At 45.0% G+C, this 13,699-nt stretch overlaps 1 protein-coding gene and 1 long non-coding RNA gene across 10 annotated transcripts in view; one reads left to right on the top strand and one right to left on the bottom strand.

Moving 5' to 3' along the window:
- The window catches only part of MAGI1 (membrane associated guanylate kinase, WW and PDZ domain containing 1), a 763,134-nt gene that overhangs the window by 234,247 nt on the left and 515,188 nt on the right, over positions 1-13,699 (top strand). The gene's annotated exons all lie outside the window — the stretch shown is intronic.
- Positions 569-13,699, bottom strand: part of LOC141103039 (uncharacterized) — a 71,145-nt gene continuing 58,014 nt past the window's right edge. The window contains exons 2-3 of the long non-coding RNA XR_012235238.1: positions 1,081-1,208; positions 569-835 (exon numbers count right to left, since the gene is read on the bottom strand). This is a non-coding gene — a long non-coding RNA (uncharacterized lncRNA). The remainder of the gene's footprint in view (positions 836-1,080; positions 1,209-13,699) is intronic.

The raw sequence follows: 13,699 nt of genomic DNA, 5'->3' as shown, positions 1-13,699 counted from the left end.
AGGGAGGTTGGGGACCATGGTTTAAATGAATATCTAGAATTTGCCTGTTCAAATAGTCAAAAGTCAACAACTTCCATGGCGTGTACTTACATTTTCACATGACTGTATGTATTACTAAGGTACAGGTACACCTTAACTAATCAGATTTAAACTTATACTGGGGATTGTCAGCTGGTTAATAGAACTTTACAGATGGCTTCTATTTCAGGCATATGTGAGATATATGAAATAAATGAGACCTGAAATTCAAGGAGTGGAAGCTCACTGTACAGGCACAAATTGTATAAACTACTACTGAGTGCATCAGCAAATCATCCCAGTTCACGTCATGAATCCGACCCTGTTACCCCCAAACTGCAGTCTGGAAGAACAGTGGTACACAAAATTCTGTAATTAGACTTTTATATGGCAGTAGAATCAATGTTGTTGTAGCAGGTGATTCAGCAATCCAGATGAGTAAATCCAACTGCGACTGTGCTTCATCTAGCAGTGGGAAAGGAACCACTAAAGAGCAGCCCGCTACTTCCTGTCCCCTCCCTGCAGGGCAGCAGTGGATGAGAACGCAGGGGATCTTGTGAGAGGAGGAATTATAGCGTTCCCTGCGATGATTACAATCAACATAAAAATTATCCGCCGATGACATTTCTCAGACCACATGGGCAGCCATCTTCAGAGGTGGCCTCTCTTAATTACAGCGAGAAATGGAAAGTCTTAAAATTTCATGTAAAACATCGAGCTTACATGCCGCGTGTTTGTTGGTTCAATAAACGTGTGATTCTTTTTAGACGATGGCATCTTCAGCGCCACCAGTAGTTTTCTGAGATCAATAAGCTTTCTGTAATGAAAAAAAAAATAAAACAATTTCAAAGCTGTACACAATTTTTGTTGGCTTAACTGTATCACCATACTTGGTAGTTCCAATGATCTGATTCCAAGACTGAATTTTTATTTCTACCCAAAATCTTACCTTATCGACATGTATTTTAGGCTAAAACTAAAACGGCTAGGAACATTGAAATGACTTTAGAAGGCTTTATTTCTGATTACTAGCTTCTTTTGTTCTGAAAATAATACAAATACCTTGATCACATGATCTGCTCAGAATATTCAAGATGAAAGGTTCTGCAGGGAGGATTGGATTCATGCAGAGCCGGTAAACTGGTGTAGTAAATCTGTATGTCTGTTTTCTTCAGTGGTGGCTGATCTGTCTAGCAAAAGGAAAGGCATGTCTCTAGTGAAAATCCAGGGAGTTCTTATAGCAGACCGATTATTTTTTTTAAACTATTGGATCATTGCATAGTTGGGTTGAAACAAGACACAATCCCATCAATACAAACAGAATCCTAAAATACCAGTGGATCTAAATACTGTAAACTACTTTAGTATGCTGCAATATGGATACCTTCTAAGGCAATTGGATACTTCCTGGATCAACAGTTTATATTAATAGCCATTTATGCTTTGTGCTGCTTTTTTTTTTTTTTTTTAAACAGAGTTGGTCAAATCTAGCAGCTGAGGAAGTCTATTCCAAATATTACCAGCTCCTCCTATAACAAAGCCTCTCTTTATGCTGTATGTTAAAACTCTTTTCCTCTTGGTGCAAAACATGCCATGAACCTAAAGTGGTTCATTTTTTTTACAATGTTTAATACAGTATATGGACTATTTATGTATTTATTCCAGTTTATAATATCACCCCTTATAAATAAATAGGAAGTAACAGAGGCAGGGGCGTAACTAGAAATAGCAGGGCCCCATAGCAAAATGTTGTATGGGGCCCCCCCTGCAAACAGCCCCCCCCCACAGCTGCCCTAGTGTCAATGCAGCTTGACCTGTACCACATACAGCGTGACCTGTGCCCAATGCAGCGCGACCTGTGCCCAATGCAGCGTGACCTGTGCCCCATGCAGCGTGACCTGTGCCCCATACAGCGTGACCTGTGCCCCATACAGCGTGACCTGTGCCCCATACAGCGTGACCTGTGCCCCATACAGCCCCACCTATGCAGAGGAAGAGGCAAGCCACCCTAATCAGCAGAGAGCGGGATTGCCCGCTGTAATAGCTTTCATTTGAATTTCCCGTCTTCCCGGGGCTCATCGTCACATAGCCCCACCTCTTGGCCCAACGCCTTTGATGACGTCACATGTCCCACATTGGATCGGCGTTCTGTCTATCAAAGGCACTGGAGCTATGTGGCGTGACCCCCGGGAACACTGGAAGTTCTAATGAAAGCTCTTACATCGGGCAATTCAGCTCTCTGCTGATACGGACAGCTCGCCTCTTCCTCTCCTCTCTCTTCCCCTGGCTGGGAGACTGTGCCGGCGGAGCTCTTATCCTCACGGGGCCCCACTCGGCTGTGGACCCCATAGCGCCTGCATGGGTCGCTATGGTGGTAGTTACGCCCCTGAACAGAGGCACTTACAGTCTTGAGCAGTAGTATGTGTCAAATTAAAATAGTTTATTCTGTCCAAAGTTTGAATGGATCCATCCATTCTTATCAAGCCTTTACACGCACGTGAACTTTAATGACATCCCAGTCTTAGTCCGTAGAGTTTATTATTAAGTTGGTCCACCCTTTGCAGCTATAACGTCTTCAACTCTTCTGTGAAGGCTTTCCACAAGGTTTAGGAGTGTGTCTATGGGAATGTTTGACCATTCTTCCAGAAGCGCATTTGTGAGGTCAGGCACTGATGAGTAGGCCTGGCTTGCAGTTTTTGCTTTAATTCATCCCAAAGGTGTTCTATCGGGTTGAGGTCAGGACTCTGTGCAGGCCAGTCAAGTTCATCCACCCCAAACTTGCTCATCCATGTTTTTTATGAACCTTGCTTTGTGCACTGGTGCTCAGTCATGTTGGAAAAGGAAGAGGCTGTTCCCACAAAGTTGGGAGCATGAAATTGTCCAAAATGTCTTGGTATGCTGACCCCTTTAAGAGTTCTCTTCACTGGAACAAAGGGCCAAGCCCAACTTCTGAAAAACAAACCCCACACCATAATCCCCCCTCCACCAAATGATTTGGACCAGTGCACAAAGCAAGATCCATAAAGACATGGATGGGCGAGTTTGGAGGAACGTAACTGGCCTGCACAGTGTCCTGACCTCAACCCAATAGAACACCTTTGGGATGAATTGGAGCAGAGAATGCAAGTAAGGGCTTCTCGTCCAACATCCGTGCCTAACCTCACAAATGCACTTCTGGAAGAATGGTCAAACATTCCCATAGACACACTCCCAAACCTTGTGGACAGCCTTCCCAAGAGAGTTGAAGCTGGTATATCTGCAAAGGGTGGACCAGTTCAATATTGAACTCTACGGACTAAGACTGGGATTCCATTAAAGTTTATGTGCATGCAAAGGCATGCGCCCCAATACTTTTGGCAAAATAGTGTATGTGTGGTGGGCTTTATCGCTCACAGGCCACACATATGCATCGCTGGATGGCCAATGTTTCTGTGCTGACGGTGTGCTCCCAGCACAGAGACCGAGCTGGAAAGACAGCTCTTGTCCCTTACTAATGATCAGTTACCAGCAGGCTTGGCTCCTGCTCATGTGACCACTGTGACCACCAATCATAGTGGTCACGTGAATGGCCGATCTTTCCCACTGCCTTGCGTTTAGATGATGATACGAACAGGATGGGTTAACAACGCTAGACTGCGATTCATCATATGGTTAGGCAGAATATAACTCTTTTTATTTAGACACAAACTCCTGATCAAGATCCATGAGTGCCTCTATTGCTTTTTATTTACAGTGCCTTGAAAAAGTATTCATACCCCTGGAAATGTTCCACATTTGTCATGTTACAACCAAAAACATAAATGTATTTTATTGGATTTTATGTGATAGACCAACACAAAGTGGCACATAATTGTGAAGTGGAAGAAAATGATAAATGACTTTCAACATTTTTTACAAATAAATATCTGAAAAGTGTGGCATGCATTTGTATTCAGCCCCCCTTTACTCTGATACCCCTAACTAAAATCTAGTGGAACCAATTGTCTTCGGAAGTCACCTAATTAGTAAATAGAGTACACCTGTGTGTAATTTAATCTCAGTATAAATACAGCTGTTCTGTGAAGCCCTCAGAGGTTTGTTATAAAGGCCAAGGAACACACCAGACGGATCAGGGATAAAGTTGTAGAGAAGTTTAAAGCAGGGTTAGGTTATAAAAAAAATATCCCAAGCCTTGAACATCTCATGGAGCACTGTTCAATCCATCCGAAAAGGGAAAGAGTATGGCACAACTGCAAACCCACCAAGACACGGCCGTCCACCTAAACTGACAGGCCGGTCAAGGAGACCATTCATCAGAGAAGCAGTCAAGAGGCCCATGGTAACTCTGGAGGAGCTGCAGAGATCCACATGTCAGGTGGGAGAATCTGTCCACAGGACAACTATTAGTCCTGCACTCCAAAAACCTGGCCTTTATGGAAGAGTGGCAAGAAGAAAGCCATTGTTGAAAGAAAGCCAAAAGAAATCCCATTTGCAAGAAGCCATATGGGGACACAGCAAACATGTGGAAGAAGGTGCTCTGGTCAGATGAGACCAAAATTAAACTTTTTGGCCTAAAAGCTACGTGTGGCTGAAAACTAACACTGCACATCACCCTGAACACACCATCCCCATCGTGAAACATGGTGGTGGCAGCAACCTGTTGTGGGGGATGCTTTTCTTCAGCAGAGACAGGGAAGCCGGTCAGAATTGATGGGAAGATGGATGGAGCCAAATACAGGGTAATTTTAGAAGAAAATCGGTTAGAGTCTGCAAAAGACTTGAGACTGGGCGGAGGTTCACCTTCCAGCAGGACCCCAAACATACAGCCAGAGCTACAATGGAATGGTTTAGATAAAAGCATGTTCATGTGTTAGAATGGCCCAGTCAAAGTCCAGACCTAAATCCAATTGAGAATCTGTGACAAGACTAGTAAATCGCTGTTCACAGATGCTCTCCATCCAATCTGACAGAGCTTGAGCTATTTTGCAAAGAATGGGCAGAAATATCACTTTTTAGATGTGCAAAGCTGGTAGAGGCATACCCAAAAATACTTGCAGCTGTAATTGCAGGGAAAGGTGGTTCTACAGAATATTGAATTTGGGGGGGCTGAATACAAATGCACGCCACACTTTTCACATATTTATTTGTAAAAAATGTTGAAAACCATTTATCATTTACCTTTCTCTTCACAATCATGTGCCACTTTGTGTTGGTCTATCACATAAAATCCCAGTAAAATACATTTACTTTTTTGGCTGTAACATGACAAAATGTGGGAAATTTCAAGAAGTATGAATACTTTTTCAAGGCATTGTATTTATGTTACTTTGCTGCAGTGGATTAGGGGAGATACTTCCTGGATAGTGAAGTGCAATGACTTTCAATGGATTTTGCGTCCCCTTATCATAAAGATATCTCCATCACACACCAAAACATTAATAGCCCTCAAATGCAGGGTGCTGGAGCAATTGGTGGATGGCACCACATCAATCAAAAATATGTTGACAGTACACATCAGTCTGTAATCAAGTCACCCTATTGACATTTATTCAGCATGTCATAAACCACCAGGGGTCCCCTTATTTTTATGTCGCTGTGCCTGATGAAGGGACCCCTGGTGGTTCCGACATTTTGTGTCTTGTCCGCAGCTTGACATGCTGAGCAAATGTCAATAAAGATGATTTGATTGCAGAAGGCAGAGGTGTGCTGGCTAATATTCTTATCATATCTCCCCATAAACAATTCTACTCAGAGGTAAAAGCACCGAAAACTTCAAGTATTTCAAATGTTTACTTGCCGTATTTTTCCTTTCAATAACTTTTTTTTTTTTTTTACTTGCAATGTGCCACTGAACTTCCTTGAATTCTACCACTCAAGAAAGTGTAATTTCCTTAGTACAGCCCTCTACCATATCATAGCCCTTACCTTTTCTGGGATTGTCTAACCACCTTGTGTGCTGACGCAGCTCATCCCCCTTCCTCTTACCTGTTTACATAACCTTTAGGCACCTTTCACACTTGTGCAACTTGTCCTGCGACTTGGGACTGCAAAGTTGCATGACTAGTCATACCCCATGATTTCCAATGAGCACCATTCATCTCTGTGCGACTTCAAAGTAGTCCCTGTACTACTTTGATCTGACTTCAATGTGAGTTGAGGTCCATGTTTATTGTGCTTATTCCATAGACCTCAAGTTTACACAGGCGTTCCCTAAAATTGCGGCAAAATCATGTGGCAGTGTGAAAGTGGCCCTAATGTAGTAGCTATGGAAAGAGTGAAGGGGAAAACTATTGTGTCACATGAGTGGCAAATCTGAGTCTGAAGATGCTTACATTATGTCCAAGATCCCATGAGGAGATTGTTGTTGAAATGGTGGTCTGGTGACAGGGTCACTTTAATATAATCAGTTCTAAGACATGGGAGGGATGGGGCCAAGGATGTCTTTTTTTTTTTTTTTTTTTTTAAAGTCAAAGAATTGCATAATTTTGGTTTGTGTCTTTTCTTCTATTGAGCTGTTTCTCTAGTAACTGCTTCATGATACTTGATGAACACTGCCATATTGATGATATGTTATCATCCTTCTCTATTTATTGCTGACCTTTGCTCTAGAAACTCACTTTCACCATTCCAGTCCTCCTCCACAACACGAAAAGGTGCTCTAGTTTTGAAAAGTTTGTACTTACCTTTTTTAAATTCATGGTGCACCCACTCACTGCTGCCATTTTGACTCAGCTGGTAATGATGTGAACCCTTCTCCTGCAACTTCCTAGGGATACCGATGTCACATGTTGCAGGAGGCCATCTGGCGCAGTGTCATCAGGGGGCCAGCTGCAAGATTACGGAAGGATAGCTGGCTCCGATCACAAAGATAGACTAAGATGGTGGCATGGGATGTAATGTGCAGCAAGGAAGAAATGGACAACGTATGGTTCACTGGGCTTGTGAGCAGGTTTTTTTCTGCTTAAAAGGCCATCAAATGTAAGTGGTATAATGCAGGCTCATTGAAGGAAAATGTGAAGTTCCTCATTAAAATGTTCTAGTTTGATAGTCCACTTACAGATGTGCAACTTGTGGTTCGTAAAACTGATATAGAGTATTAAAAAAATCTCTCATTTTTTTCTTGTAAAGCGTGTCCATGTAGAGTAACTGAGTGAGCGTTGTGTGTCGCCTGTGATGAGGCATTCTTAGGAGATTTGTGAACAAGAATCAATAAAACAGAATTAAACTAGTTCAATCTACGCAGCTCTGCCATTCATCACTCAGTGCCGATATTGAAGGTCAGGGATGTGACTGGAAGCTAGTGGGCGTATGTCGCAGGATAATATACCTCAGCTGTGACTAGGCCTTAGGGGACTTTGCACATTGACAGGCCTAGAGGAGGCGATGCGTAATATCAGGCCGGTCTGTGAGGCTTATCGTTTCCGTCATTCATTTATTGTGCTCATTCTTAACTACGCGCTGAGGAGATTCCTGAGTAGACTCCGGAGGAATGTGATACATATTGATTTGTGTGTGCACCACAGCGCTTCCTGTCAATGTGATTGATCTGTTTCAAGGAGCCTTCAGAATCTGCTTTATGCCTTATCTGCATGTAATCAGCGCTCTTTTAGTCTCTCCGTCTGTGGATTGATAGAAAGCAATTGCTTCTATGTCCTTAAGTGACTGCATGTCTCAGGATGAGTTTTGTGGGGGGTACCTAGGGAGCCATGTTTGTTCTTTGACATCACAGTAGGATGCAGAAGATGCTCTCTTTAGCTGCTAAGGCTCTTCCAGTCAGATGAAGTATTGACATGTTGTCCTGCCTTTTTTTAGTCAGAAAATATAATTTTCCAGTTTTATATGTGACAATAGTTTAGCATTCACACCTGAGCGTCGCATTTTTGAGTGTTTTTTCGGGCGTTTGTAAGCATGTTTTTGAGTATTTGTATTCATCATTTTTAAAGCATTTTTGATCTTTGCCATTTTAAATTAGCCAATAGAGAAAAATGTAATTTGTGTCATCCATTTGTTATGTTTTTTCAGCTTTTCCATCTGCTTTTATTTTGTTCTTTATTTTACTTTCATTCAACCTCTAAATTACATTTGTCGTCTTGAAAATCCAGTATAAATGAAGGAGTGGTAAAAAAAAAAAAGCACTTGTGGGTTCAACCAATCATATTTTGCATATTAACTTGTTCATGCCATACATATATGCAATGGCGTCCCGGGGGGGGGGCGCAGAGGGGGCCCTGACCCCCCCAACATTATGCTGTGCCCCACTATGTGAAAAAAATATTTTATTTTAATTTTTTTTACAAAAAGGCAATGTCTAAGAGGGAGAGCGTCCCCAGTCAGCTCCTGCGGGTGATTCCTCCCGTCTCCCTCTGCTCGCTGACACAACCACGGCCGCCCGATCTGCTCCCCTGCATCCTCATTGGCAGGGAGAAGAACGAGTTGCAGGAAGGACTCTACCAGGACTCTCAGTTACTGAAAAAACAGACTGATTTCTCCCGTCCTTAAGACAGGAGAACCAGCCTGTAGATTCCAAGAAATGCCAGACCAGAGCTGTCAATAGCAGGAGCAGGACAGCAAGAGGAGGCTGGGGAACCCCACAGTGGCAGAACACCAGGGCCTGTGGCAAGACAACCGTTGCAACCCTGATAGTTCTCCCACTGCTTTGGACCCTTATATTTTGTTGGTATGCTGGTGACATATATCTCTTGTTTTCTGCCACCCTGGGGGGGGCCCAATAAAGTAGTAAGGGAGCTCACTGCAGAACATGTGAAAGGGCCGTTGTGGGATTGTAGTAAAGGGCCCCAGGATATATATATATATATATATATATATATATATAATTGCATTTTATAGTTGCCCCTCTACTTTTGTTCCTGTCCCCCCATATGCCCCCCCTAAATATGAAAGCTGGAGACGCCACTGCATATATGTGGCATCTTGGCCGGTGAGCCTTAATCCTCAGCTGCCACAAATATAGGTCCATGGCAGGTTGTTGTTGCTTGCTGAGTGCACTCACAGCACACTGACTGAGCTGTCACTGACCGCCCCCTATCACTGTTTATCGGTGGGACGGGCTCCCAATCAAATGACTGCTGTGACAGCCAGCTACTGTGGTCGTGTAGCAGCAACTCCACCACTACCAGTGTTGCCAACCTACCAGATTGAAATTTACTGACACAACAACCAAAATTTCCTGGCACAGCCAGGAAATTTTACTGGCATTGCCAAAAGTTACAAAATTACAGCTTTAAGTGCAAATTTTAGTATTTAGGCTACAAACAAGTTTATTTTCGATATAGTAAGTAGCTCAGGGACAGGACTCAGGAGGGCAAGAAATTAGAATAGGAAGGCACACACACATGAAGTTGGTCCCTTCAGTCCACTTCAGTCTAAACAGCACTGACAGTCCCGCTCCCGACCTGCCCTGCTCCTGTCCTGCAGACCTACACACGAGGCTCTGGCCGCTCTGCTTGGCTCCCTTGCACCATGACATCACACGACACGCTCGGACACCGCCTCCACCAGAGCTGCCGGACACATTGTAGCAGGGACTCGGATGGTCTCGGCCGGCTCTGGACCGAGCCGAACACCACAACCATATTTTTTCTGGCAACTTTTTCCTTTTACTGGCAGGAGAAAATTGCCTGTTTTTTACTGGCTGCCAGCAAAAATACTGACAGTTGGCAACACTGATCTCTTCCTCCCAGTAATAGGGTCCAATTAAGGGCAAAACTTTTTCTTTAGTTTTGGATAGAGTGGTAAGGCTTAGAACACCTGTCAGTTTGTATTGCTGTCTGTGTCCCCATTAGGGGGATTCATTCTCTCTATTTGTCCTGTTTACCATTAGCATTCAAAGTGGAAGTAAGAGAAAATCCCACATTTTGGGTTGTCCCCAGAAAAGTAATAGAGAGGGAATCTTCCAATGGGGATACTATTTCTAGTGGAATGGGGGTCCCCAAGGGATTCCCTTTTATTTGCAGGGATTTCCTCCCACTTCCTGTTTTGACTATGCGGCAGGAAGTGAAGGTAAGTCTCCCCAATGGGGCACAGATGGCAAAAAATAAACCAATGGGGGTTATAACCCTCCCTCACTCTATCTAAAATGAAAAAAAAAAAAAGGTTTCCCTATAGTTCTACTTTAATCTTTAGCGGGAGTATGTCCTCTGTCTACTTACGTTGTTATAGCACTCTCAAAACTGCGGCCCAGGGGACAAATGCGACCTCTTGCTTTCCTTTGTCCAGCCCGTGGGACACTATTCCTCCCACTGACAAAAATGATGGGGCACTATTCCTTCCACTGACACCAGTGATGGGGCACTATTCCTTCCACTGACACTAATGGGGCACTATTCCTTCCACTGACACCAGTGATGGGGCCTTATTTCTTCCACTGACACTAATGGGGAACTATTCTTTCCACTGACACCAATGATGGGGCACTATTCCTTCCACTGACACTAATGATGGGGCACTATTCCTTCCACTGACACCAGTGATGGGGCACTATTCCTTCCACTGACACCAATGATGGGGCATTATTCCTCCCACTGATACCAACAATGGGGCACTAATTATTCCCCTAATACCAAAGATGGGACATTGTTTACTCTTAATGATGCCAGGTTGTTTTCTACTCCCATTGGCCATGGTTTGGCTCCCCTAAAGTCTGAAGCACAGTAAACTGGCCCTTTGTTTAGAAAGTTTGGAGACCCCTGTTCTAGAAGGTGCTAAAAAAGTGTTATGATAGGAAAGTGTAAATGTCCTAATTACACCAATCAATCCCAGCAGAAAGAGGTAAAGAAACATGTGGTTCTGATGTAGTTTTTACATTTTTTCTTATACACGATTTGCAATATAAACTTGTTTTAGCATTTCTGTGAGCGCAGGGCAAAATAACGAAGTGCTAATTAGATCATTACATGTACTTATGTTCTAGAAACAAGTATGAAATGTGTCAGGAAGAGGAAATATTTTCCTAAACCTTTCTGCAATCATTTGGAAGTAATGAAAAACTTCACAAGCTTGTATTCTAAGTGTTATAAAACTGGCAAGTGGTTGAGCAGTAACTGGCTGATCTCACATTGATTGTCACTGCAACTCTTCCCTAGACTTCAACCACAAGCTCGCCTCCCTTTTCATCCCAATTAATTACCGGTAGTTCATGCAACATTTAATAAGTGTCACCAGGACACAGTGGTGGCTGGTGCTCAAAAATTTTTGGAGGGTGGGGGGGGCAAAAAAACTGAAAAATTTGGGAAAAAAACCCTCAATTGCAGCCTCACTGTGCCCATCAAACAGGTGTTACTGTGCCCATCAAACGACACCATTGTGCCCATCAAACGGCGTTACTGTGCCCATCAAACGCCGACACTTTGCCCATCAAACGCCGCCACTTTGCCCATCAAACGCCGCCACTTTGCCCATCAAACGCCGCCACTGTGTTTATCAAACGCTGCCACTGTGTTTATCAAACGCTGCCATTGTACCCCATCAAATCCTGCTATTGTGCTCCATCAAATGCAGCCAGTGTGACTCCCGCCCGCCCGATGTCTGACCGGCACTTGCCCCATCTTTGTGGCAGGTCAGGCAGCGGCAAGCTGTGTCCTCTGTATGTCTCATCTTGCTGCTTCCTGCTAGGCGTCCAATAGCAGCGCCTGTCCTTTCAACCAACCAGGTGACAGGTATCAGACCCGTGCTACAGGGGCAGATCCAGAGTCTAGTCTCGGGAGGGGCACTGCCAGAAAATGTTTTTTTGCAGGCAATTTATCGAGGAAGTGGCTGGTGTTAGCGCTTTCATCATCATTGCACCATGGTTGTTATGGTGTCAGGATGATTGAAGAGCTTTATTTATATTATTACATTTTAATATAAAATGAAATGGTTCAACTCACCATAATGCAGAATCTGTGGGAGCCCCGAGTGTGTCACTTTCCACGTCGACCTGCCTTCAGATGCAGCTTGTCACTTGCCACGTCCCTGCCACAAGCTGTGGATTGTCACTTGCCTGCCACCAGATGCTGATTGTCACTTGCCACGTCACCTGCCACATGCTGCTGATTGTCACTTGCCAGGTCCCCTGCCACATGCCGCTGATTGTCACTTGCCACGTCACCTGCCACACATTGCGGATTACACTTGCCACGTCACCTGCCACATGTTGCTGATTGTTACTTGCCACATCACCTGCCACATGTTGCTGATTGTTACTTGCCACGTCACCTGCCACACATTGCAGATTACACTTGCCACGTCACCTGCCACATGTTGCTGATTGTTACTTGCCACGTCACCTGCCACACATTGCGGATTACACTTGCCACGTCACCTGCCACATGTTGCTGGTTGTTACTTGCCACGTCACCTGCCACACATTGCAGATTACACTTGCCACGTCACCTGCCACATGTTTCTCATTGTGGTTGGCCTGCTAAGGTGCAGATTGTCAGAGTGAAGGCAGGCAGCAGAGAGATGATGTAATCTCTCTGCTGCCCACGGCTGTACAGTGAGGGCGGAACTGCAGTGAATCAGGGCGGGCGGTGAGAGATGATGTCATCTCTCTGATCTCCGCCCGCCGGCTCACTGACTGGCCAGTCTCTCCGCTCACCTGTGGACCGGCCTGCCCCCTCACTCACTGTCTGCCCTGCATGCCCGGATACTCAGCTGGCGACCCCCCCTCACTCGTCCGCCGGCGCCGACCTGCCCGCTCGTTTACATGCACACACGGCTGGCGACCCCCCCCCCCCCCCTCACTCGTCCACCGACCTGCCCGCAGCCCGCTCAGGCTCTCTCTCATCTGGCCCACCTGCTGCTCCTCGTTAACCAGCACACTTGGCCTCCTGCCCGCTCACTCATCCGCTGACTGGTCTCAGCTGTCACAAATTTCTCGGAGGGGGCAATTGCCACGTTGCCCCCCCCCCCTGGATCCGCCCCTGCCGTGCTACCTGTTAGGCAGAGAGGCGGTTCAGTGTTCAATATTCAGTGTTCAATATTCATTTGCTTTTCGAACACACCTGAGTGGGCTCCGAGTGCAATGCTCTGCGCTCCAAGTCGACCTTTTTTGAAGCCTATGGCTCTAATCGGGGGGTTCAAAAGAACACCTCCGCCACTGTCATTCAGGCGCCCGGCATCCTAAATAGGGGCCGGACGCCTGAATAGGGTGCAGCGGCAAGAATAGTTTTTCTTTCTTCTTTTAATTCCTCTGAGATTGGCTTTAAAGCGGTTGTATACCGCTGGACAGTTTTTTTTTTTTTTTCTTCCTGCAAGGTAAAGGCATAATGTGCTAGTATACATCCCATTACTAGCACCATCATGTGAAACTTACCTTAAAACGAAGCTGTTCCAGCGCCGCTATGTCAGCACTGCAGCCGCTTCCATTTTCACCCGTCTTGCTTCTGGGTTCGCAGGCTCTGGCTCTGTGACTGGCCAGAGCCGTGATGACGTCACTCCCGCGCTTGCGCACGGGAACCGCCGTTCACTGCACAGGGCTCAGAAGGAACGGCATCAGTGGCTGTTCCTTCAGAGCGCTTGCACCAGTGATGTTACTGGCTGCATGTAATGTAAATATCTCCTAAATGGCGCACGTTTAGGAGGTATTTACACTAACTATAGGTAAATGTCAGCAGAGGAAGTTTACTTCCTTGTTAAAGCTAAACTTGGGAAATTAGAAAATATTGTGTAAACTAGAGGAATATGTACTTAAATATTTGTG

This window comes from Aquarana catesbeiana, linkage group LG07 (genome assembly GCF_042186555.1).
Source record: "Aquarana catesbeiana isolate 2022-GZ linkage group LG07, ASM4218655v1, whole genome shotgun sequence".
NCBI classification, from domain to species: domain Eukaryota; kingdom Metazoa; phylum Chordata; class Amphibia; order Anura; family Ranidae; genus Aquarana; species Aquarana catesbeiana.
The sequence above is the reverse complement of the archived record's forward strand: the minus strand, read 5'-3'. Positions and strand labels throughout refer to the sequence as shown.